The 25,492-nt window shown below is 41.2% G+C and overlaps 1 long non-coding RNA gene across 1 annotated transcript; it reads left to right on the top strand.

The window, feature by feature from the left end:
* The first annotated feature begins 5,242 nt into the window (after positions 1 to 5,242).
* On the top strand, positions 5,243 to 6,472 carry LOC131227494 (uncharacterized). Its single transcript, XR_009162317.1, has 2 exons — positions 5,243 to 6,092; positions 6,147 to 6,472. It is a non-coding gene; the product is annotated as an uncharacterized LOC131227494 (long non-coding RNA).
* Positions 6,473 to 25,492: the final 19,020 nt, after the last annotated feature.

Genomic DNA, 25,492 nt, shown 5'->3' with positions numbered 1-25,492 from the left:
TTCACAATCAAACATAGGAAAATTGTGAGGGTTAGAAGGGATTCCATCACCTAACGATGCCCAATGAACGATGGTGAACAACATAATTTACTAACTTCACAATCTCAATACATGAAAATGAGATACTCAAAGCTATTGCAGATCTATTGTAATTTAAGTCACAACAAACCATTAAGAACTGAAAGTATTCCTTAAATATCAAACTAGAATCAAAGAGAATTCAACATAAACATGAATCAAAGTAATAGAAACATCCCATCGTGTTACAAGTTTCACCTCTTAGCCCTAGTTAAGAGGTTTAGCCAACCGTAGATATGATTGGACCAAAGTCTCTTAAGAAAATATAAAAACAACTAAGGAAGAAGAAGAAAAACTCTTAGCGACGGCTTCTCCACCATTTTACTTCACTTTTTAAATCCTAGAAGATGCCTAAGAACATCCCAGGGAGTCTTGTTTATAGTTGTGGAACTCCAACTTTTGCACCTAGTTGGAAAACTCTAGAAACCGCCTCAAATTTACGCAGTTTGCTAAAATAGACTTCACTCTGCGTAGTTTTCTAGAATAGACTTCACTCTGCGCAATTTCACAAAATGACCCAGAGTTTCAGAATATGTTTTTTCAGGACGATTTCAGGATTCATTTTTTACACTTTAAATATTTGATTCTCTTCATTCCTCACTTGATTTTTTTAGATCTTTGGTATACGAATTCTTGAATCTTGCTCTCTTAAGATCCATTCATTGCCTTGGTGATTTTTAAGTATTAAATCCATACTTTTAGCACCCTTTTCAATCCAAGCTCTTAAATTCACCTTGCAATACAAACATGACTAAAATAGAACATTAAGCATTATCATGTTCGTAAAATAAGATATAAATGAGGGATAATATGTAATATTTGACACGCAACAATAAGCTAGACCATAGAGCCAAAAAGTACATTTTTGTTGGCTATGGTATTGGTGTGAAAGGTTACAGGTTATTCGACAAGGTCATACGCAAGGTCGTCACTAGTTGTGACATCAAATTTGATGAAAGCTCCTTATTCCGCAAGAATGATCAGGAGGAGTAAAAGGAACCTGAAAGGTTAATTGCAGACGTCCAGATTGACATAGTTGATACTCAAACAGAGACAAATACGCAGACATAGGTACATGAGCATGTGGAGCAGCCACCTGTGAGAAGAAACTCATCGCATGATCGCAGGTTACTGACAAGATACAGAGACGACTTTAATATTGCATATGCCCTCATTACAGATAAGGGGGACCCATTTACTATTTAGGAGGCTCTTTATGAGCCTGATGCAGAAAAATGGAATACGGCTATGGACGATGAGATGAACTCGTTGTATAAAAATCACACATAAGAGCTGGTAGAGCTTCCAATGGGCCAAAAAGCAATCGGATGCAAGTGGTTATTCAAAAGAAAATAAGATAGATACAAAGCTAGATTGGTAGTGAAGAGTTATCTCAGAGAGAAGGAATCGACTTCACAGAGATATTCGTGCCGGTGGTTAAGCAGGTACCTATCATATTCGTGTTGGCGATGGTTGCTTAATACGATCTCGAGCTGGAATAGATGGATATTAAGACTGCATTCCTGCACGGTGAGTTGAAAGAACAGATCTACATTAAGCAACTAGAGGGTTACGAAATTAAAAGGGTAGAGAAAAGCTTTGCATATTAATGAGGCCATTGTATCGCTTGAAATAGTCGCTTAGGCAGTAGTATAAAAAATTTAATTTTTTCATATTGAGTCAGAAATTTACTTGGAGTGAATACGATCACTGTGTCTGTTACAAGACATTGAGTAATGACAAATTCATCATCCTATTATTGTATGTTAATAATATGTTAATCATCAGTCATTATATGTCTGAAATCAACGTACAGAAGATTCGGTTATTGGGGACATTCGAGATAAAAGATCTGGGGGATTCAAAGAGGGTTCTCGGCATAGATATTCATAGAGACAAGAAGAGGAGCAGACTTTGGTTATCACAGGAAGAATACCTTGAAAACGTGTTAATTAAGTATGGGATGGACTAGGCAAAGCCAGTGAGCATTCCCCACATGGCTCATTTCAAGCTTTCTTTATAATAATGTCCTAAATCAAATGAGAAAAATCAGGTTATATCTCATTTGCCTTATTCGAATGCGGTTAGTCACCTCTATGGAGTGTGTGTATTGACATGGGTGTGTACTTGTTAGTACACACCCATGTCAGTACACACACTCTATGTTAGTCACCCCCGCTAGATCGATACCAAGACCTCAAGTATTGTAATCTATGCTTTTCATAGTGGAATATCTGTCACTTTGTGTCCTGGTTTTTTCCCGTAAGGATTTTCGACATTAAATTTCTGTACTTTCTTGTGTTTGCTTGGTGCTCTTGAATTGCTATCCTAGATCCATATATGTGTAATTCCGCAACACAAATCACAACATATGTTAGCTTTTCTTTTCATCCTTTCTTTTGTACAAGCGAGGCCCACCTAAGAAACCATCCTTATTTCTGAGCCAGGCCATCTACCACACCAAGGATTCAGCCTGATGTGCGGCTGTGATGTCGCACAACACGTGACATTTTGACACGTGCCATGACGTCTTGCTGAAACGGCCCATACCCAAATTGACAGAAGTACCCATGTCTAAGGCCAAAATACTGGATAGATTATTACTCAAACTTGGTCATCATACTCGGCTGCCAGTTTTTCTAACTTAGGCTTCAAATATAATCATTTCCAACACCAATTAGCCGTCCTGATATTCCACAAAATACAAACCACATCAAAACCAAACACCTCATTCGGGATTTGCTAATTCCATACGAATGTGAGCCGTAAACATCCACGCGAAGACACGTGTGCAAATATGAAAAAAAATGTCTGAGATCTGAGCTTTCCATATGTTTGGAAATCATGCTTAGATCTTATCCGTTGGAAATTAGACAATTCCACTCTCCAGGTGGGCCACAATGTACAATGTAAATTGACAGTTAGAAAAGTTTTTCTAGCATTCATTTGTTTTGCTTTTCTGTGGCCCACCTGAGTTATGAAAGGACCGAATTTAAGACAGAAGACTAAACATTATGGCCCACTTGATGGAACGCTCAGATCTCATGCACGTGCCACACTATGAAAAAGCAGCTGCGTGTGGTTGTGAAGGGCTCCCCCACGCGTGTGGAATTCACAATTAAATTCCGAATCAAGCTGAGGTTCTAGAAACAAAGCAAAGCAAGCTGCCAAAGGGAAGCGAGGACAGACGAATGTTGTAATGAAAGAGATTTGTTGGGTATACCCGCACCTCTACACGCATGCACACGTGCCAACCTGGAATGGGTTCAGGACATCCGAGCCGTCAATCACGTTGGAGGTTGGACCCACTGGCCCCACCAACTTAAACCTCTTGAATAGGGGATCTAATCTAGTACTCCCTACAGTACATGTGAAATACGAAGTACAACTGGCTACCGTTTAAATTGTAGGCCCCACTATAAATGGGCCATGGTCTAGAAATCCCGCTAGCCAGAACGGACTATCCTATTCGACCCATCTATCGTTTTTTTTTTTTTTGGCCGTTGAATATAGACAGTTGCGATTTCCATTTCAACGGACCATTTTCGTCCACGATCATACCCGTAGCATGACGAGGCGAGATTGAACCTCAGGGACGGTGATCAAGACCAGTACATGAAAATGGACGTTAGTTATGACACGGCAAACGGATGGTAAGTAGCATATGTTCGGTTTGTGGGGCCCACCGTGATTTGTAATACTATCCAACCTGTTCATTAGATGCACTCCCCATTTTATATTTAGATACAAAAATCCAGCCTCATATATAACTCATGTGGTCCACACCAAAGTGATCAACGGTGGATATTGGGGAGGGTAAGCCTACCGTAGAAACTTCCAAATGAAATATGGAGTCCACCATATTGTTTATGCACAATCTGACCCAATCATCTGGTGTGCCCCACTGGATGAACAGATACAAAAACTCTTACCATTCAAAAACTAAGGTGGGCCAAACCACATAAATATATAGGTTTTAGGCCTGACTATGCACTTCTCCCTGTGATGTGTCCCATCTGAGTTTTGGATCAGGATGATTCTTTCGATCTACCGTTGGATATAATGATTCTATAAAGATGCACGGTTTGGATTTTAGATAATAGTGGACCACACACAGATAAGACGTATGGTAGTTAACGCATATGATGACGTCTTTTTGAAGGTCCAAAGTCCATTAGCGATCAACGAGGCGGCTGCATGATGCGTCCTACCCCCGCCGTCTCTAGCCCCGAACGGGCAGTTCTGTGGGTGGGCTCACCGTGATGTTTCTGTTTATCCAAACCGTCCATTTCCTTTCTCAGATCATTTTAACGCACGAACACAAAAATGACGTAGATCCAACATTCGATCTACCGTTCGGGGCCAAGGAGCTTTTAATGGTGGGCGTTCAATCACCACTGTTTCCTATTCAGTCCACCTGAGATTTTAATCTGCCTAACTTTGTTGACTCGTACCCTAAAATGATCTAGCAAAATGAACGTACGGCATAGATAAAATAGATAGAACGGATACATCATGATGAAACTCACAGAGCACCGTCGCTGTTGGCAGCGCCAGAATGCAAACCGCGTTCCCAAACGACCCCTTAAGATGGCAAAGCCTCTCTCTCTCTCACTTAAACACACCATGATCAAGAAGGTGTTAGCCTTTGTTTTCATCATCTTCTCTATAGCTTGTAATGCCAAGAAAGAAGACTGCTACCCTTCTTCTTGTGGAGTTATCCCCAACATCAGCTACCCATTCCTACCTTTGAAGCCTCCATGGGTTTGACAATAATGTTTACATGCCATCCATACCGTTAATAACGTCATTCGTACTACGATGAACTGAAAACACAAATATTAGCATGATTCAAAACTTCTCCATCCCCACAAATATTTCAACCGTGGACGTTAAATTATCATGTTTTCGGCCTACTTGAGCATCGGATACGGTTCATTTTTGGCATCATATGGTAAAATTAACTCAAAATACGCATGGATGGGGAGGATTTCTCACAAACATCACAGTGGGTCCCACCTGTTTTGAGAAATCGGATTGCGTATGAGTTACTCAGTAGGCTCTTATCGTACCGAGTAAACTATGTCGGGCACAATGAATGCATGTGGTTTATCCACACCCGTTCATCCGTTTTTCCAGAGTTGATCCCAAAATTGAAGCTTATCCAAAGATCAAGTGGACCATACCACGGGAAACAGTGGAAATAATGGTTTCCACCGTTGAAACCTTGCTAGGCCCCATAGTGATGTTTATTTGTCATCCAAACTTCTCGTAAGATCACGCAAACATGGATGAATGGAAAAAACAAATATAAGATTGATCCAAAACTTCTATGCCCCAGAGAAATTTTCAACGGTAGACATTCAATTCACACTGTTTCCTGTGGTGTGGTCCATGTTATCTTTCTATATGCTTCAGTTTTGGGCTAAGGCCCTAAAATCATCTGGTAAAATGCATGGACGGATTGGATAAAATATATAAATCATAGTGGACCCCTTACTTACTCATTAAGCAATCGCCTCCAACGCGGGAACTTCCAGCGAAAGGAAATCCACGTCCTCCCTTGCCATGTCTATATAAACTACATCTTCATGTAAACGTTTCACACGTTACAAATCCTTCTATCTGAAGAAAATTTCGCAGTTGGGGTCCTCTAGGAATCATGATGGACGGCTTAGATTTCTCTTCTTTTAATATGCGAGGTGTCCTCATCATGGTGGGCCTTTTCATCTTCGTCCATGCTCTTATTTATTTCATCATCTCAACCTCATCAGTCATCTTCTCTCCTAAGGCTAGATCAGCCCATTCGAAGACCATGCGGCCCACCAGCATGTGGCAGATCTTCACCGCTCTTTCCGACTTTCCAGTCGGAAGTGAATCACAGCCGTTGGAAAACTTATGATCATTGAGTAGGAATAATCCATCCGTTGATTCCAAGCGTTGTGCGGTCAGTTTGAAAAATTAGTTATGTGTCCTGATTAAGGGTCTGAGTGCATCTGGGCTATGTTCATTAGGTGGGCCCATGTGTATATTCCCTTGCCCAAAAATCAGGCCACTCATCATATCAGCTGGGCCACACGTACAGTGACTGTGGAGCGTTGGCCAGTCTATTTTAACCATCCATCTCTCTGTAGACGTGGGTCCCACCTGATAAGAGGACAGGATGATTTTTGGGCAGAGGAACGTATGTGGTGGGGGCAGCCCAGATCTTGTGCAAATCTTGTATGTCGGCATATGTGATAAGTGTAGTCAGACAAATTCCTTTTTATATTGATTACTCTTTCGTGTACGTTTTGTAATATTGTTATTCGTTTTAGATAAGAAAAGGTATTAGCTACATCTAAGCCGTTGCTTGCATTTGGACTGTGATGCTATCAGTTAAGCATCACCTTCGTGATTTGTGGTCCAACATATCATTTAAGGTCATCTTGATACCATGACCAATGATGTTTTTGTGTGAATATGATCTTTTCTTCTAGAGGAGGATTGATTTCTCTTCCAAGGAAGGAAAGAAATATTAAAAGATTTGTATTCTAAGGCCTTGTTTGGATGCAAAAAAAAATAATAATAATATAATAATAAATTAAAGTAATAATTTTAGTTAAAAAATGTGACCACGATTGTATTGTAGTTGGTTCATATTACACAATTAGGCTCGAAATTGCTATTGTAAAACTGTTAGTATATATATTTGTGTGGTCCTTAGTCATTTTTATCATATTTGTTTAGATTTCTAGCATTTTGGTACAATTTTACTCAATATAAATTAATGGAATGGGAGGGAAACAAATCATCCCAAATTCTCCAAAATTTATAGTATTGGAGACGTTTGATCTAAGTCATTAATTAGACGACTTCATCGTCTCTATCGTTGTTCGTCTAGGTCCCATATCCCCTTCATCACAAACCCTGACCTTAATCCCATCTCAATTCATTTCTCAATCCAGCCTCATCCCAAAATCCTATCTCGGCATCTTTAGCTACATCCTGCCTCATCTCTCATGGAACCGTCGGGATGTTGGTAGCACTAACACCATCTTACCTAAAATCCCAAGCCCGCTATCCCCCCCTTTTGCACTGCCACCACCATCCCCCCTCCCATTTGTTACTAACAGACTCCCAACCCTTCGTTCCCTAAAACCCTCAACCCATTGATTCCAACCAAGCCAGTCACCTCCCATAGCAACCCCCATTGCTCAAATTCCGTACCTTCTTCATCAAATCAGGCGTGAGGTTACTCTGTTTACTTGTGGCATCTTCATCAAGTAATTTCTTAAATGTGACATTGAAATTAAAGATTTGGGCCAATTGCGATACTTCCTTGCCGTTGAGGTTGCTCGATTTACTCGTGGCATCTTTGTCTCTCAAAGGAAGAATACTTTGGATCTTCTTAATAACACGGGCATGCTAGCATATCGCCCTTCAGAGATCCTCATCGAAGCAAATTATCAGTTGTTTGCCATTCAATCATCATCCAAGTTACCACTTACGTGAAAAAAGAAACTAATTTCCTAATTCTACTTAAATAGGGGATTTCTTTGATCTAAGCTCAATCTTAATGGAGTGAGCCTAACTATGTTCCCTCCATCCATCAAGGTTATAATCTTGAGTGATGATTTATCTAGCAAGACTGAATTTTGATGGAAAGAGTGAACCTGATCAATGCACTATGACCATTCATCAAACTCCTTTCAAGATCACCCATTGTGAGTGGTGGGCCTCTTAGAAAATTACTGTGACGCCTTGGAAATCAGGGGTCGTGCATACATTCGACTCTCGAGTTCCCGAGTATCACTTATAACTGATTTTCATTAATATGCGTTTAATCAGGTTAAAATGCGCAGCCTGAAATTTCCTGGAACATGAAGCATAACCACACAAGTCTACTGAAATGAAAGAGATCTAGTATATATATAAGTCCAAAAATATAAATGGGTCGCACAAGGTGTTGCCCAACAAAACCACAAAAAGAATGATATGTTCAAAAGGAATATAGCTGAGCCCACTGCTCAGCGATCCAAATTCCGCCTATCAAGCCGACGAAGAGTCGCCCATCAGCTATAAGTAAGATAGCTCATCCTCCTCGTCAAGACTCGCACCGTCAGGCTCCTCGAACTCATCGCTACATGTAGCTATTGAAGAGTCTAGTTGGTCTTTTAAAACACCGTCCCAGAGTGGGAGCGAGTAATCAACTCAGTGGGTGCTATCAGTCTTAAGTTGTAACAAACATCAGTTATATTACGAATTTAATGAAAAGCAATCATTCATAAACACTTGATTAATCTTATTAATGCGCATGCATGGCAGAAGATATGATGCATGCCCTCGCCACAACACTCCCTCGAGTGACTCCATCTAACGATCACATATGACCAACACTCCCTAAGAGCGATCTCGACTGGCGAGTCGCCATCCTAACTAGTGCAATGTAATGTGATCGTGTTAGCCGAGTTCTTAGTTAAGTCCATTCATCCAGCAAGTTGGGAAATCTGATACACTCCATGTATCAATGCCCTCAACTGGTTATGATGCCAAGGCCCCTCAACGTGCGAGGCCAGGGCACCGCGATCCTTGATCCTGTCGGGTTCCCTATCCCCGACATTAAGCACATGGGGAGTGCTAAGAAGGGATCGCTCGAGGTCACTACGGGAGGCGCGTCACCCCAACGTAGCCGACAACTCGGCCACGGTGTCCCATTCAACCATGCCCAGCTCACAGTTGATCGATATTCAATTCGTTATCGATAGGCTACAACAGTTGTAGAATGTGTCAGGTTCCATACATGTATGAGTAAATAGGGTTAACAAATAAGGTTGGTCAGCCAGTAAACTAGACCGCATGAGTTCAGGCAAGTATGTAGCGGAACGACATCGGGTACGAGCGACCCATGTAGCCTAACTACTGTCGCCCACAGCACTTGTCTAAATCCATGGGTTTAGCCTCAAGACGGTCCAACCAACGGGGCCGCCTTCCCTCTCCTCGTATTCCTGACCAACCCAAGGGTTTGGGTGGTGTTTCATAACATGCCAACTAATAGGGTTATCAACTAGCATAATCAACATCATATCCTCATACTCCTCAACATATAATTCAAAATCTCCTAGCAAGAGAAGCTAACAATATCATAAATAAAGGTGCATGTGCGTTGTGTGGGTTGGTGAAGAAGTTAAGCACTTCCTACATCTCATAGAGCCAATTTGCACAAGGATTAATAAGGCATACATGTTATAGGGCAACATCATGTGAAGAAAACCAAACAAGACATAAACATGAGATCATCAATTTATACCAAATCATGTGAGAGGCAAGAACAACATCATATGAGAAAATCAACATGGCACACAATTTCATACAATTCCAAACAACCCAACAATTCCTAGGTTTTTCTCTAGATTCTCTAAATGCATCATCCAAACAAACAAAATCATTATACTCATATTATAAGTGGTGCTAGGCCACCTAAGGTATTTCCAAGTTATACTCTGATACTAACTACTATCGACACCGGATTCGGTAATCGAAAATTTTGTGAGCCCAGTTTCCGAGTTTGGGGCATGACAGAATCCCATGTAAATCCCTTCTCAACACACGAGTTTCAAGGAAAGGGATGAGGGATCTTACCTAGACGATTAACGAAATAATTCTTGTGGTTGTGGTGTAGGATTTTCCTTTGGAGGAGGGATATGGAGTTGCAAGATTGGGTTTTCTTGGCCCCACCTCGATCTAAGGTCCACCTTGCTCTTCTTCACTCTCTCTTTCTTCTCTTTATACTCTCTTGCTCTCACTTTACTCCTTGGTGGTTGTGGTAAAGGAGAGAGTTATGAGAGAGCTAGGGTTTATTCCCTAGACTTGGGCCTAAGTTTCAACAACTTCCCAAAATATCCCTATAGGACTCTTTATTGGTGTTGGGGCGGCCCTAACACTTCTTTGGCCACTAAATTTGGTGTGTAGGTGTCTCATGGTCCGATGAGGGTTTATGCAAAGTTTGAGAACAAACGGATGAACGAATATGGGGTTTGATCATACGGTTCCGATCTTTAAATGGCCTTGTGGGGTACATTCCGGTGATTGAGCGGTTCTAGTGGCCCTCTGGTCCTGAAACTTATAGGATAGATGATTCATGACTCGATGAAGGGCCATGTAAAATTCGAAGACAAATGGATGCGGGATCTGACTGCACGGGTCCGATCTACGATCAACGGTCACCGTTCCATGATCGGATCCCAGAGTTTGTGGATGGGCGTAGAAAAATACATTAGGCCTTCACCGTAAATGTAGAAGAGATCCGATGGCTGAAAAACTTGGAATCTTAGTTTTATTTACAAGTGTCAGATTTCAATTACTGCCTTGGGTGGGTTGCATTTGGCAAGTGCCGCTGGAACGGTGTGGATAATAATTTATGGGTTTCCACTGAGTCCGCGGTCCGCGATGGACCACAAGCCCAATGAGGTCTTCGGTTCCCTAAATTTTTATAATTTTCTGACTTTCCCGCGTCACGGTATAGCCCCCATGGGCTGTTACTAAGTGTAAACGGTCATCTGGCTTGGCGGCCTGCACTTGGTCCTGTCATGACCCGTCTGGTCTACTCAATTGGGCTAGTCCTGGATTAATTTATTTGTGGTACCTCACCATGAGTAGTTTAAACGAACAGTCCTGCGACAAATCCCATGTGGACACCCCAGGACACTGTTCTGGTTGGATGGGATGTTACAATTACATATCCTAACTTCATTTTTCTTACCAAACCTGATTATTGGAATAAAATTTTGAAAACATCATCCCAAACATCACAAAGTGGACCATCCTCACCCTCCCTTTCAGTGTGGACGTCCAAGCATCTGCCACACTACTGTAAAGTGTGCAGGTCCTCTTTAGCCAATTTCTTTTCAAAAACCTAAAATTTTAGCAAAAACCCTAGCCCCTCAGACGTCCCCCCTAGAGAGAGAGAGAGAGAGAGAGAGAGAGAGAGGGAATGTCTTCCTAGCCGTCCCCTACCTTGGACGTTCCCCTCTTCTACTTTGGGCTAAACCTTTCCCCTTCTCTTGATCAGTCCTTGGACGTGTGGATGCCCTTCCTCCCTTCTAGATTGACCTAAATTTTCAATTAGGCCAATGTGAGGAATCCCTTCATGCTTATCTTAAATAATAACTTATTTTTCCTATAGTTTATGTAATATTTCTTATGTTTGTATTGTTGATTGCTTAAATCCAAAAGCCTTATGTTAAATTTATATTTTGTGATGATTATATGTTGTGAGTTACGTGTTGGATTATCAATTACATGAATAATTATGTTAGGTTTGAGTTAGAACAAGGTTAGGTCGAAGAATCAAACTACATATATAAGGGTTCATGATTCATGATGATACGATATTAGAAACCACATAAATTATGCACATGTAGGTTTATTATGATGTGAACAATGTCCTACAATAGTAAATCATATAAGGACGTGCATATTAGCGAGCCAACTTGTTGGGACGAATTATTCGTCAGAGTCTACTACGTGCGCCCATTAACCTAACTTGATTGAACCCTATATGTTGTAGTTTGTATTAGCGTACTTTGTGACACAATTGTAAGTTGTTCGATGATGATTATTATAATGTTATTCATGGATATATTTATGGACTTTTGTAGAATATAATGGTTATATGTATGAGAACACGTGAACATGGGTTTGAAAATAGTTATGTATATGGTATGTGAACCTATGTTATGGATTAAGTGTTTCATGATGGGAAACACATGATGATGGATATGATGTACATGAATGATGGTTGTGATGAATCACAAATAAATTAGACTAAGATTAGCCCAATTGAATAAGTCATACGGGTCCTGATAGAAACTGGTGCGGGTCTCCAAGCCAGATGGTCGTAACGCCTAGCGACAGCCCGTGCGGGCTATACCACGACACGGGAAGGTCAAAAAATTATAAAAATATTGGGGAGTATAGATCTCACTGGGCTTGGGAACCATCACGGACCATGGACCCAGTGGACACCCAGAAGTAGAATCTGGCACTTGCCAGATGCGCCCCACCAATGCCAGAATTGGAATGTGGCACGTGTAAATAAAATTGAAATGTAAGACATTTCAGCCGTCGAATTTTTTTATAATTTACGATGAGGGTCTAATATATTTTTCTACATTAGCCCACAAAAATCTAGGACCCGATCGTGAAACGGTGACCGTTGATTGCAAATCGGACCGTTGCGGTAAAAACCCGCATCCGTTTGCCCTCAAATTTTGCATTGCCCTTCATCAGGCCATGGAGTACCTATTCTATAAATTTCGTGACCTGGGACCCATCAGAGCAACCTCGTTACTCTTTTAGCCTAAAACTAATGGCTTAGAGTAATCATGACCAAATCTTCACTTTCAGTAGTTATAAATAGACCACACTATGAACATAGTTAATCCAAACCCTAATCATTGCCCTCGAGAAATCTCAATACCTAATTCATTCCAGAAATGCCCTGATTTTCTGAACAAGCTCTAGACCGCTCGTTGGCGGGCCACTAGTTCCAAAACTATAGAATAATGTCCGTCTCATTGGGCTTGACGTCCATCGCGGGAGTCAGACCTGGGTACTGTCCAGAACCGCTTAACTTGGGCTAAAGGACAAGTGCATGAGAAGTGCAAATACCCTAAAAGAGTGAATTGAAACTTAAGTGAATTGGGTCGTCCACTCTTATGCAAAATTGATGATTTCGGACCGTCGGTTTACGACCAAACTTCACACATGGAGTGAGGATATTTTCCTACTCATATCCGTATAGCCGCGACCCCGATCGACTATCGGTGAGCGGTGAACAAACTTCTCATCGTATCTGTCGATCGGCGCATCTAAATGGGGGGCCGATCATATCTATACGTAAATCATCATTAGGGCTAACTATCTTATGGTGTATATTGACTTGTACACCCCATAGTGGGCCCTAGAGCTTAGAAAGACCCTTCCATAGGTCTAGTGTAGTAAAAACCCAACACTTGGGACCATTTCCACCAAATCTGGCATTATAAAAGGGCCTCATTTGGGCACCCCCTCTCCCCATGCGATTTTGCCCTAGAAGAGAGAGAAGAGAGTAAGGGGAGAAGAGAAGGAGGAGAAAGAGAGAGGAAGAAGAGAGTGAAGGAGGGTGTTGTTGGTAGTGGGGCCCAAGGAAGCTCAACCTTGTAACTCTCTACCCCTTCTCCAAGGAAATCCCTATACTCTAACCACAAGAATCATTCCGTGATCGTCTAGGTAAGACCCCTTATCCCTTTTTCCTTAAAACCCTTGTGATAAGAAGGGATTTCATGGATTTCTAACATGCAAATGGTTGTTTTAGGGAATCCGGCTGTCCGACCCCAAAAGCCCTCATTCCTATGTCGTTTTCCAAGTCTCCAACGAACCATAGGTGTGAACTATTATCCTTAGGTGGCCTAGCACCAATTTTAGTAGGAGTTTAATGATTTTGTTTGCTTGATATGTTGTATGGAAGAATCTATAGGAACCTAGGAATGGTATGTTGTTGGGATTGTATGGAATGACATGTTTAGTTCTCCTTGATGTTAAATCTTACCTCTCATAATCTAGTATATGGATGATTACATGCTCATGTTTGTTTGATTTCTTTTTCTCACATGTGTTGCTTCATAGTGTGTATGATTCACTACTCTTGTGTATTTGATTCCTTGAGGTGTAAGAAGTGCTTAACTTCCTCCCTAACCTACACCACTCACATGCACCTTGTTCATGTTGTTGTAGCATGCTTGTTAGGAATAATTGAACCGTATGTTGTGATGTATGCAAACATGATACTATTATGCTAGTTGGCAATATTAGTGGTTAGTATGTATGAATTAACATTGGACCCTTGGTTTTCGGGAACATGAGGAGAACGAAGGTAGTTCCATTGGTAAAACCGCCTTGAGGCTAAACCCAAGGATTTGGGCGAGTGTGTACGGGCGGCAGTAGTTAGACTACATGGGTCCCTTGTACCCGATGTCATTCATCGCATGCTCGCCTGACTCGTGCGGTTTGGCCTAATTACTGTCCAACCCTGTTTGTTAACCATGTTTGATCACTTATGTATGGAATCTGGAACACCCTACCACCGTTGTAGCCCGTCGATATCAGATGGAATATTAATCCACAGTGTTGTGTGCCGGGCTTGGTGGAATGGGTCACTGTGTCCGAGCGGTCGGCCTATGAGCCTCCCGTAGTGACCACGAGCGATCCCTTTCTCTTAGCACTCCCGTGTGCTTGAAGTCGGGACGGGGAACCCGACGGGATCAAGGATCGCGGGGTTTTAGCCTCACACATTGGGAGGTCTTGGCCTCCTAACTTGTTACACTTGATACGTGGGGTGTATCGATTCCCCAACCTACCGGATGAATGAACTTAACTAAGAACCCGGTTAACATCATCATTGCACGGCATTAGCTAGGTTGGCGACTCGGCAGTCGAGGTCGTTCTGAGGGAGTGTTGACATATGCGATCGTTAGATGGAATCGCTTGAGGGAGAGTTGTGGTGAGGGCATACATCATATCATCCACCATGCATGTGCATTAATAAGATTAGTTAGGTGTTTGTGAATGGTTGCTTTTCATTAAATTCTTATTATAATTGATGCTTGTTACAACTTATGGCTAATAGCACCCACTGAGTTGATCACTCACTCCCACTCTGGGACGGTGTTTTAAAACACCAACCAGACCCGCTCGTAGATGCAGGAGATACAGATTACGTGGAGCCTGGTGATGCGAGTCTCGAGGAGGAGGACGAGTTCCCTTACTTCCAGTTGATGAGCGGGACCCCGTCGGATCAGTAGATGGGTCGTTGGATCGCCGAGCAGCGGCTCAGCTTTATTCTTTTGGACATGCCATTCTTTTTGTGATTTTGTTGGGCGTCACCTTGTGCGCCCGTTTGTATTCTTTTGGACATGTATATATAGGTATAGTTGATTTTCTTCCATTTCAGTAGACTTGTGTGGTTGTGCTTCATGTTCCAGGAAATTCCAGAATGCGCATTTAGACTGGATTAATCGCATATTAATGAAAACCGGTTATAAGTGACCCCGGGAACTCGGGAGTCGAGCGTATGCACGACCCCCGATTTTCAGGGCGTTACAAGATGGTATCAGAGCGATAGTTTGGAATCCCTTGGGCCATAGGTCATGAACTCACTAATGTGTCCACTGACTTGAGAGGGAACGCAGTAGGAATCATAAAATGTTAGGAACCACCCCAGTCCCTGAACCGCCAGTCTTAGACATAGGGTGAAACTTCCAAGGTGTTAGGGTTCGGTAGCGAGAGGGAGTAGTAACGCTAGAGAAGGGGATCCGAGAGTCTTACAGTGCCTCGGCCTGTTCCCAGATAAGAATTTGAGAACTTGAAGGCAAGACTCGATTCGACTAACTAGGAAAGTTAGCTATTCCAGTCCACCTGATTCCTAAGGGACTATTGGGCCAACTGAAATAGGTGAGATTAGGGTGAAGGGAATTGTGAGAGTAAAGATAAATGCATGTGTAAGGTATCGTCCCTGGAATGAGTATATCTCATATTTTACGATACCCTGTTTAGAATGTATTCAATTAAGGGTGAATTCTGGGATTTCCTTTCAAATTACCCTTGAGAATTCATTATCATGGGATTTGGAAATCCCACATTACACCTTCCAACACAAGGCTCATTTAGCAAAGCCTGTAAAATAAATTTGAGTCCCATCCCACACTCGTTTCAGACATGCCATTCCCAATCTTGAGCTGGGATCGACGTTGTAACCCCATTTAGTACGACTTAATATCACTGGCCAAACTAGCCTAAGTCCAAATTCCTCTCCCCAACCTATCCCCTTAAAATCTTCACCTACCTTCACTCTATCCTCTAGTTTTTCCGAGGCATTGATAGAAACGAGCCGGAGGCTGAACAATTTGACGGTCAAAACCACTGTCCTAGATCAAATGAGCAAGTATCGGGCTAAATTTGATAGTTTCGACCCATTTGGGGGTAAAGAGTTAGGGGTGAATGAAAATTTATCAAAATTAGTGAAACTATAGAAAAATCAGATTTTGACCCCTAACCAGGAGGAATCTCATAAAACAAGTAGGCTCATTACGTAGATCGGCTTTTCCTACCCCAAATTCATATATGGCATGTCGAATAACTCATCCCGGTTTGCGAGATATGGTCGTCGCAAGGCGCGACCATCCAACTCCTCGGTGTCACCACACCTAGTGGGCGTTGCCCACGCCGGACGTCCAGCGGGCCGGCGTCGCCACGCCCAGCGGGCGTGGCGGGACCCCGCCCGGACATCCAGAGGGTCGGCGTTGCACCCCGCCCGACCGGCGTGGCCCCGCCTACATTTGGACAGATTTTGCCCCAACTTTGAAAAATCATATCTCCTTCGTTACAACTCCGATTTAGGTGATTCAAAAGCCATATTGAAGCTTGATGAGTCTAGTTTTATATAAAAATAAGAATAAAATAAAATAAAAATTATAATATAGTTAAAATTAAGATATTTTATCAATTATCTAAAAATTATTAATTTCGGACAGTTGTTGCTCCTGGAATTTTAATAATTTATTTACAACTCAAAATGAGATGAAATTTTGTGAGATGTCTTTAAACTTAATGATAAATCATTATAAAAATTTTAAAAATATTTCAATTACTAAAAGTATAAGAATCATTGCAAAAATTAGGGATATGTAGAGCCCATTTTCCTCTACTCCCACTCCATCATCCTCACTCTCCCATCCTCAAACCCATCTCTTCAAAATCCATCTTCTCCTCCTAAAAACTCACCATCTCCTCTTTCTCACCTCCAAACCACCTTCCCAAACCCTTCCTTAACCATTTTTTTCTCAACCCCGTTCTTAAGTCCATCCACAAAATCTCATTCATAAAACCAACATCAAACACACTCTCTCCAACTAACTCCCATCTCTTTTTTTTTTTCTCATCCCAAACCCATTTCCAACATACATTCCCCAAAACCCAACATCACACTTCATTCCCAAGTCCCACTCCATTCGCTCAGTCACTCTCAAAACCCATTACAAAAAAAAAAAAAATCTCCTCTTTCTCCATTTCTTTAACTTTTCTCAAATCTCACTACCCACTCTCTCAAATTTGCATCTTCTCAAATCCTATTTTCCAAAACCTATCTCTAAGACCATTCTTAAAACCACTTTCTCAAACCCGCTTCTAAAACCCACTCCTAAGAACTATTCACAAAAACTCATTTCTAAAGGCCATTCCCCAAACCCTTTTCTAAAACTCAATCTCAAGCCCCTTTTCAAAATCCCTTCCTCATATCCAATCAACCTCTAGCTAAGAAAGATGACCTTCCTTGCAACCATTGCCCCCTTCTTCTTTTTTTTCCTCCTGGTGATCCTTTCCCTCATGGGAAAGAAAAGACCGGCTCGCGAGGAGGCGGGCTGAGCCAGGAATCGTCCTGTATAATTAAATTAGATTATTTTTAGTATATTTTTTTATTCCAAGTAGTTTCTAGCATGGTTGGATTACAACTCCGTAGAAGGATTGAATTTTATTACTTAAGATCTTGTAAGTTCCTAAAACTTCTTCTTCCTTCCCTTTTTGCATCGTTCTTAGCGTCATCAGCCCTCCAAATTTCTGAGATATCTTAAAACTTTTGATTCTTCCTTTACCCGAAATCAACAAAAGCAAAGTGTGATTTGCTCATAGCCCACGCCCATAAGATCAAGATGACAATATACAGAAACATGTTTAAGCCCTTAAGGGGTGTTTAACACATGGTATTTGATAGAATTAGGTGGAATAAAATTGCATTTGGTCTGTGTAATTACATCCAACATTTGAAGAGGATGGAAAGGGTAAGATTAGGTGGGATGGAATTGCATTTAGTTCCATGAAATTGCATTTGATCCCATGCATGAATTCCATGGATTTTGAAATCTACTACACATGTAGGCCCTACATTGAGGCATGCGTTAAACCATGCCATCCATCCATATGCACCATTTACATGTGACATTCTGATTATATACGTGTACAAATGAACGACATCCGTTGTGAATTTGGTCTGCTGATTACAAATTTCATGGTCCACCAAACATGATTTAGCTTAATCCGGTGTTTTCTGTGGCAATTTTTTTTTAATCCCAGGCATGGGATTGGATGGCTGCAATACCATGGTATTTCCAGACATGCAATCATTGTGAAATAATGATGTTAATCCCATCTAATACAATTCAACACCATTCAATTCCACTAACCAAACAGGCCCTTAGGCTTCCAAATCCCACCCCATTTCCTCCCTATTCCACTCACCTCTCTCAAATCCAAGGGCTTCGTGGGGCCAATGTCATATATGGATTGTATCCATGCCGTTCATTCAGTTTTTCCGAATTATTTTAGGGTATGAGCCAGACAAATAGACGGCTGAAGTGAACCACACAGTGAGGACTGAACTCCCACCACTAAAAACATTTTTGAGGTATATGTGGAAAATGGCATGTCAAAGAATGCACTCTACATGTTCCATAATATGGGGAGGTGTGGATGAGGCCTATTTTGAGATCTTGTAACAGTCTCTTCAATAATTTGGTTAGGAGCCGTGAAGCCCGTGTAGCGATTCATGTGTATGATCAGATAATTTGAGTTGGGATCATGCCTGATCTTTTCACTTTTACAACGATGGTGAATGTTTGCTTTAAGAATGGGATGATGCATAGGGCAGCTGAGTTTGTTGCAGGTGTAGAAGATAAGGGGTTTGAGCCAAAATGTGGTTACTTATAACTCATTGATTGATGGATGTTATAAACAATTACTGTTTAAATATATATATATATATATATATATATATATATATATATATATATATATATATATATATATATATATTTTTTTTTTTTACCCTTTGCTTGCCACTTATTTTCCACGTGATTGACTGAGCATGCAACTCGAGTTTGATACTATTCCTTCAAGAAGCCTTCCAGAAACTTTGGTATTGAAAATTCCCTCCGAGCCACACCATGTATACTGATAGGACCATATTTCCACTATGGAGTTCTGTTCTAAGATTTTTATTTGGTTGGCTTTTCATTTCGATTACCATTAATAGCAGGATAGCTTTGTCACAATGCCAAAGTGACCACACCCCATTGGTTCGAGCCAAACAGTCTAATGGGTTATATTGCTTACTCTAGTTCATTGAGCATTAAGCGACTCCTCTTGTCCTTTGTCTATATAAGGCAACCACACATTCTTTTCACAAGATACAATAGGACCTCATTTACGAGATCAGTAAGCATAATTCTGCTGCATTTATATTTATATTTATATTTATATTAATTTCTTTTTGTGAGTCTCTTGTTTTCTGCCCTTCTCCACTTCAGTCCATTTAGTTAATTCTCAAACCCTACTCCTGATAACCATAGGATCGAAACCGTAACATACAAATACAATCTTAGGCCATTGAAAAACCTTTTTTGGATAATCATTTGACTATAAGCATAAATAAAGATTTATTAATAACTAATTTGGACATAAATTAAAACGAGAACTCCCTTTAATAAAGACCTGAATGACAACCTCAAAAAAATAGGAGATTTTATCATTTCAATGATATGAGGTATTCCCTAAACATTTAGGTCGATCGGATTACGGAATTACGGAAGTTTACACCTGCGAAGAATTCGCGGCTTCACCCAATTCTCAATCCTGGGCGAATACCAATGGACTCACTGCTTTGACCGAGCAGAAAATTAGAATTCACCAGAACGAAGAAGGGATACGTTGAGCCTTCTACCCTGGTCAGGTAGATGATCGACGTGTCAGGTTCAAGTCCACTACAATCATCTCTCCGTATTAGTCTAACATTGAAAACAAATATACCACCCTTAGATAAACTTTATCATCAAACACTTAGCACGATAATGATGATTTTGACAATTGTTTTCAAACCTCAAAGGTGAAAACTTTTAAGAAGAGTAAAATATAATAAGCAAGGCTAGTATAGTTAATATGTACCCTACCATACATATAAACCTGAAATCAATAAAACTTAGGCAAACAAAATGATAATATCTTTATTCATTACCCTTAAGCAATTTCGAAGACGAAATTATTTTTAAGGGGGGTAGATTGTAACGTCTTGGATTTTCACTGTTTTGGATTTCTAAAAATCCTTGAAAATTTTTCTATTAATTAACTTATAATATCACTTAATGACCATTAACACTCAATATTAGTTTATACAAGGGTGTACCAGTAAAGAACCGCATAAGTCCAATTAATCAGCCGTAGAAAGCCAATGAATCCACCTGATCACTTGAACATTAGGTGTAGTGTAACGTCCCGCCCAACCAGAACAGTGTCCTAGGGCGTCCACGTAGGATTTGCTACAGGACCGTTCATTTAAGCCACTCATAGTGAGGTATCACAAATAAATTAGACCAAGATTAGCCCAATTGAATAGACTAGACGGGCTCTGATAAAACCTGGTGCGGGCCTCCAAGCCAGATGGCCGTTTACACTTAGTGATAGCCCGTGCGGGCTATACCGCAACACGGGAAGGTCAGAAAATTATAAAAATTTAGGAAAGCATAAATCTTATTGGGCTTGGGGACCATCGTGGACCACGAATCCAGTGGACACCTAGAAGTGGAATCTGGCACTTACCAGATGCGCCCCACCAATGCCAGAATTGGAATCTGGCACGTGTAAATAAAACTGAAATGTAAGACATTTCAGCCGTCGAGTTTCTTCTATACAGTGAGGGCCTAAAATAATTTTTTACACCCGCCCACAAAATCTGGGACCCGATCGTGAAACGGTGACTGTTGATCGCAAATCGGATCGTTGCGGTAAAACCCCGCATCCGTTTGCCCTCAAATTTTGCATTGCCCTTCATCAGGCCATGGAGCACCTGTCCTATAAATTTCGTGACCAGGGACCCATCAGAGCAACCTCGTTACTCTTTTAGCTTAAAACCGACGGTTTAGAGTAAGTATAACCAAATCTCCACTTTCACTAGTTATAAATAGGCCACACTATGAACATAGTTAATCCAAACCCTAATCATTGTCCTCAAGAAATCTCAATACTTAATTCATTCCAGAAATGCCTTGATTTTCTGAACAAGCTCTAGACCGCTCGTTGGCGGGCCACTAGTTCCAAAACTATAGAATAATGTCCGTCTTATTGGGCTTGATGTCCATCGCGGGAGTCGGACCTGGGTACTACCCACAACCGCTCAACTTGAGCTAAAGGACGAGTGCATGAGAAGCGCAAATACCCCAAAGAAAGGAGTTGGAACTTAAGTGAATTGGGTCATCCACTCTTATGCAAAGTTGAGGATTTCGGACCGTCGATTTACGACCAAACTTTACACATGGAGTGAGGATATTTTCCTTCTCATATCCGTATAGCCGCGGCCCCAATCGACCATCGGGGACCGTTGAACAAACTTCTCATCATATCTGTCGATCGGTGCATCCAAATGGCGGGCCGATCATATCCATACGTAGATCATCATTAGGGTTAACTATCCTACAGTGTATATTGACTTGTACACCCCATAGTGGGCCCTAGAGCTTAGAAAGACCCTCCCATAGGTCTAGTGTAGTAAAAACCCAACACTTAGGGCCATTTCCACCAATCTGGCATTATAAAAGGGCCTCATTGGGGCACCCCCTCTCCCCATACGATTTTGCCCTAGAAGAGAGAGAAGAGAGTAAGGGGAGAAGAGAATGAGGAGAAAAAAAGAGGAAGAAGAGAGTGAAGGAGGGTGTTGTCGGTGGTGGGGCCCAAGGAAGCTCAACCTTACAACTCTCTACCCCTTCTCCAAGGAAATCCCTACACCCTAACAACAAGAATCGTTCCGTTGATCGTCTAGGTAAGACCCCTTATCCCTTTTTCCTTAAAACCCTTGTGATGAAAAGGAATTTCATGGATTTCTAATATACAAATGGTTGTTTTAGGGAATCCAGCATCCGACCCCAAAAGCCCTCATTCCTAGGTCGTTTTCCAAGTCTCCAACGAACCATAGGTGCAGACTATTATCCTTAGGTGGCCTAGCATCGATTATAGTAGGAGTTTAATGATTTTGTTTGCTTGATATGTTGTATGAAAAAATCTAGAGGAACTTAGGAATGGTACGTTGTTGGGATTGTATGGAATGACATGTTTAGTTCTCCTCGATGTTAAATATTTTCCCTCATAATCTATTGTATGGATGATTATATGCTCCTATTTATTTGATTTCTTTTTCTCACATGTGTTACTTCATGGTGTGCATGATTCACTACTCTTGTGTATTTGATCCCTTGAGGTGTACGAAGTGCTTAACTTCCTCCCTAACCTACATCACCCACATGCACCTTGTTCATGTTGTTGTAGCATGCTTGTTAGGAATAATTGAACCATATGTTGTGAGGTATGCAAACATGATACTATTATGCTAGTTGGTAATATTGGTGGTTGGTATGTTATGAATTAACATTGGACCCTTGGTTGGTCGGGAACATGAGGAGAACGAAGGTGGTTCGTTGGTAGAACCGCCTTGAGGCTAAACCCAAGGATTTGGGTGAGTGTGTATGGGGCTATAGTTCGACTACATGGGTCCCTTGTACCGATGTCGTTCATCGCATGCTCGCTGACTCGTGCGGTTTGGCCTATTTAATGTCCAACCCTGGTTGTTAATCATGTTTGATCACTTATGTATGGAATCGGAACACCCTACCACTGTTGTAGCCCATCGATACCGGATGAAATATTGATCCACGATCTCGTGAGCGGGCATGGTAGAATGGGACACTATGTCCAAGCTGTCGGCCTACTTTGGGGTGACGAGCCTCCTGTAGTGACCTCGAGCTATCCCTTTCTCTCGGCCTCCCCGTGTGCTTGAAGTCGGAGACGGAGAACCCAACGGGATCAAGGATCACCGGGTCTTGGCCTCACACGTTGGGGGTCTTGGCTTCGCAACTAGTTCAGGGCATTTGATACATGGGGTGTATCGATTTCCAAATCTGCTGGATGAATGGACTTAACTAAGAACCCGGTTAACATCATCATTGTACGACATTAGCTAGGTTGGCGACTCGGCAGTCGAGGTTGCTCTGAGGGAGTGTTGACATATACGATCGTTAGACGGAGTCGCTCGAGGGAGAGTTATGGTGAGAGCATACATCATATCATCCACCATGTATGTGCATTAATAAGATTAGTTAGGTATTTGTGAATGGTTGTTTTTCATTAAATTCTTATTATAATCGATGCTTGTTACAACTTAAGATTAATAGCACCCACGAGTTGATCACTCACTCCCACTGGGATAGTGTTTTAAATTTCCTATGTTTGTATTGTTGATTGCTTAAATCCAAAAGCCTTATGTTAAATTTCTATTTTGTAATGATTATATGTTGTGAGTTACGCGTTAGATAATCAATTACATGAATAATTATGTTAGGTTTGAGTTAGAACAAGGTTAGGTCGAGGAATCAAACTACATATATAAGGGTTCATGATTCATGATGATACGATATTAGAAACCACATAAATTATGCACATGTGGGTTTATTATGATGTGAATAATGTCCTACAATAGTAAATCATATAAGGATGTGCATATTAGCGAGCCACCTCGTTGGGACGAATTAATCGTCAGAGTCTACTACGTGCGCCCATTAACCTAACCTGATTGAACCCTATATGTTGTAGTTTGTATTAGCGTACTTTGTGACACAATTGTAAGTTATTCGATGATGATTATTATAATGTTATTCATGGATATATTTATGGACTTTTGTAGAATATAATGGTTATATGTATGAGAACACATGAACATGGGTTTGAAAATAGTTATGTATATGGTATGTGAACCTATGTTATGGATTAAGTGTTTCATGTTGGGAAACACATGATGATGGATATGATGTACATGAATGATGGTTGTGATGAATCACGTGTATTTTTGGAATGTCACATCTCAAGAAATCACTCCTCCATGATTAATGGAAGTATGTTGATTTTGGTGAACCCATATGGATGGGATCGATGCTAATTATGAAAGATTCAAGTGGTTGGATTATCATTAATTATGGATTCATATATAGATAATTACTTAATTAGTTTCATGTGTAACATTATGACTAAGGTATGACCATCCCTCCATGTTAGGTGTCATCTGAAAGGTAATGACTAGTTTAGGACTTGGTGAACCATGATGATTTGGAATGCGGTGGATGCGATAGTAATTTAGAAAGTGTGCATCACTAAACCGGTTGGATGTTAAATCAGATTAACTTAAAGGATTGGATTAATCTCATGCATTCACTAGGATTCAGGAGTTGGACCAGTCCCTTTGTGTGTTACAGTAAAGGAAGTGTTGACGATTCCCATTTCTGTAGTTGAACATTATCTAATGAAAGCGACAGGTAGAGCTGGGCAAAACAGATCCGATTCGGTGGATCCAACCCGATCCTAACCAAATCGATGGTCTGGATCGGTGCGGATCGAGTTAGGTATTTCAGATCCGAATGATTTTTGGATCGGGATCGGGTCGTCGTCAATTCGGACCGATCCGGTCTGAAACCCGATCCAAATGGATCCGATCTGATTAGATCCGACCCGATCCGGAGCCTTAGGAGGATTTTAATGGAGAATAACCAATCATTATTATTTTCCTATGGTGTGGTCCACCTGAGATTTTTATCCCTCTAATATTTTGTATCAGGCCTTAAAATGATCTGTAAAAATGGATGAACGACATCGATGAAATACATACATCATGGTGGGGCCCACAGATCATCGAACACAGGGACTCGGGGAGTAGCCAATCCGTTTCCATCAGAGGTGTTGGTACCACACACCACTGACACCAGCTACTGCTGTAGCCTAGGCTAGCTCTAGTTGGCTAGGTACGTGGTGTGCAAAGATGAGACTGACGCTCCTCGAGCTCCGAGTTGTACGAACGGTTCAAAGGAGATCAAAGTTATATGGGCCTCACAGTGATGTATTTATTATATCTACACCGTTCATATATTTTTAAAGATCATTGGAGAGTATTATCCAAAAAATGAATAATATCTAATGATCATCTGGACCACACCACAAATAGCAACAGATAATGATTTTCACCGTTAAACATTTCGTGTGGTTCAGTTGATAGTTAGATCTGTCTTATTTTTCGTCTCAAGCCTTATCACGAGCTCGCCAAAAGGATGGACGGTTTGAATATAACACATATCCCATGATCAGACCTACAGAACTTGCTAACGTCGTTATAGCAAGTCACTTGCATGAAAAGTATTCACTAGACTTTCGTGCAATGCACGTAACACATGTCTGGTAAAAGTATATATACGGTAACGGAGAGTTCTTTCGGAGCCATGTGGGGCCCACCTTGATGTATATGTTTTATCTAAGTCGTTCA

This window comes from Magnolia sinica, chromosome 15 (assembly GCF_029962835.1).
Source record: "Magnolia sinica isolate HGM2019 chromosome 15, MsV1, whole genome shotgun sequence".
In the NCBI taxonomy this organism is placed as follows: Eukaryota; Viridiplantae; Streptophyta; class Magnoliopsida; order Magnoliales; family Magnoliaceae; genus Magnolia; species Magnolia sinica.
Note: the sequence above shows the minus strand (reverse complement) of the source record. Positions and strands in the feature narration are given on the sequence as shown.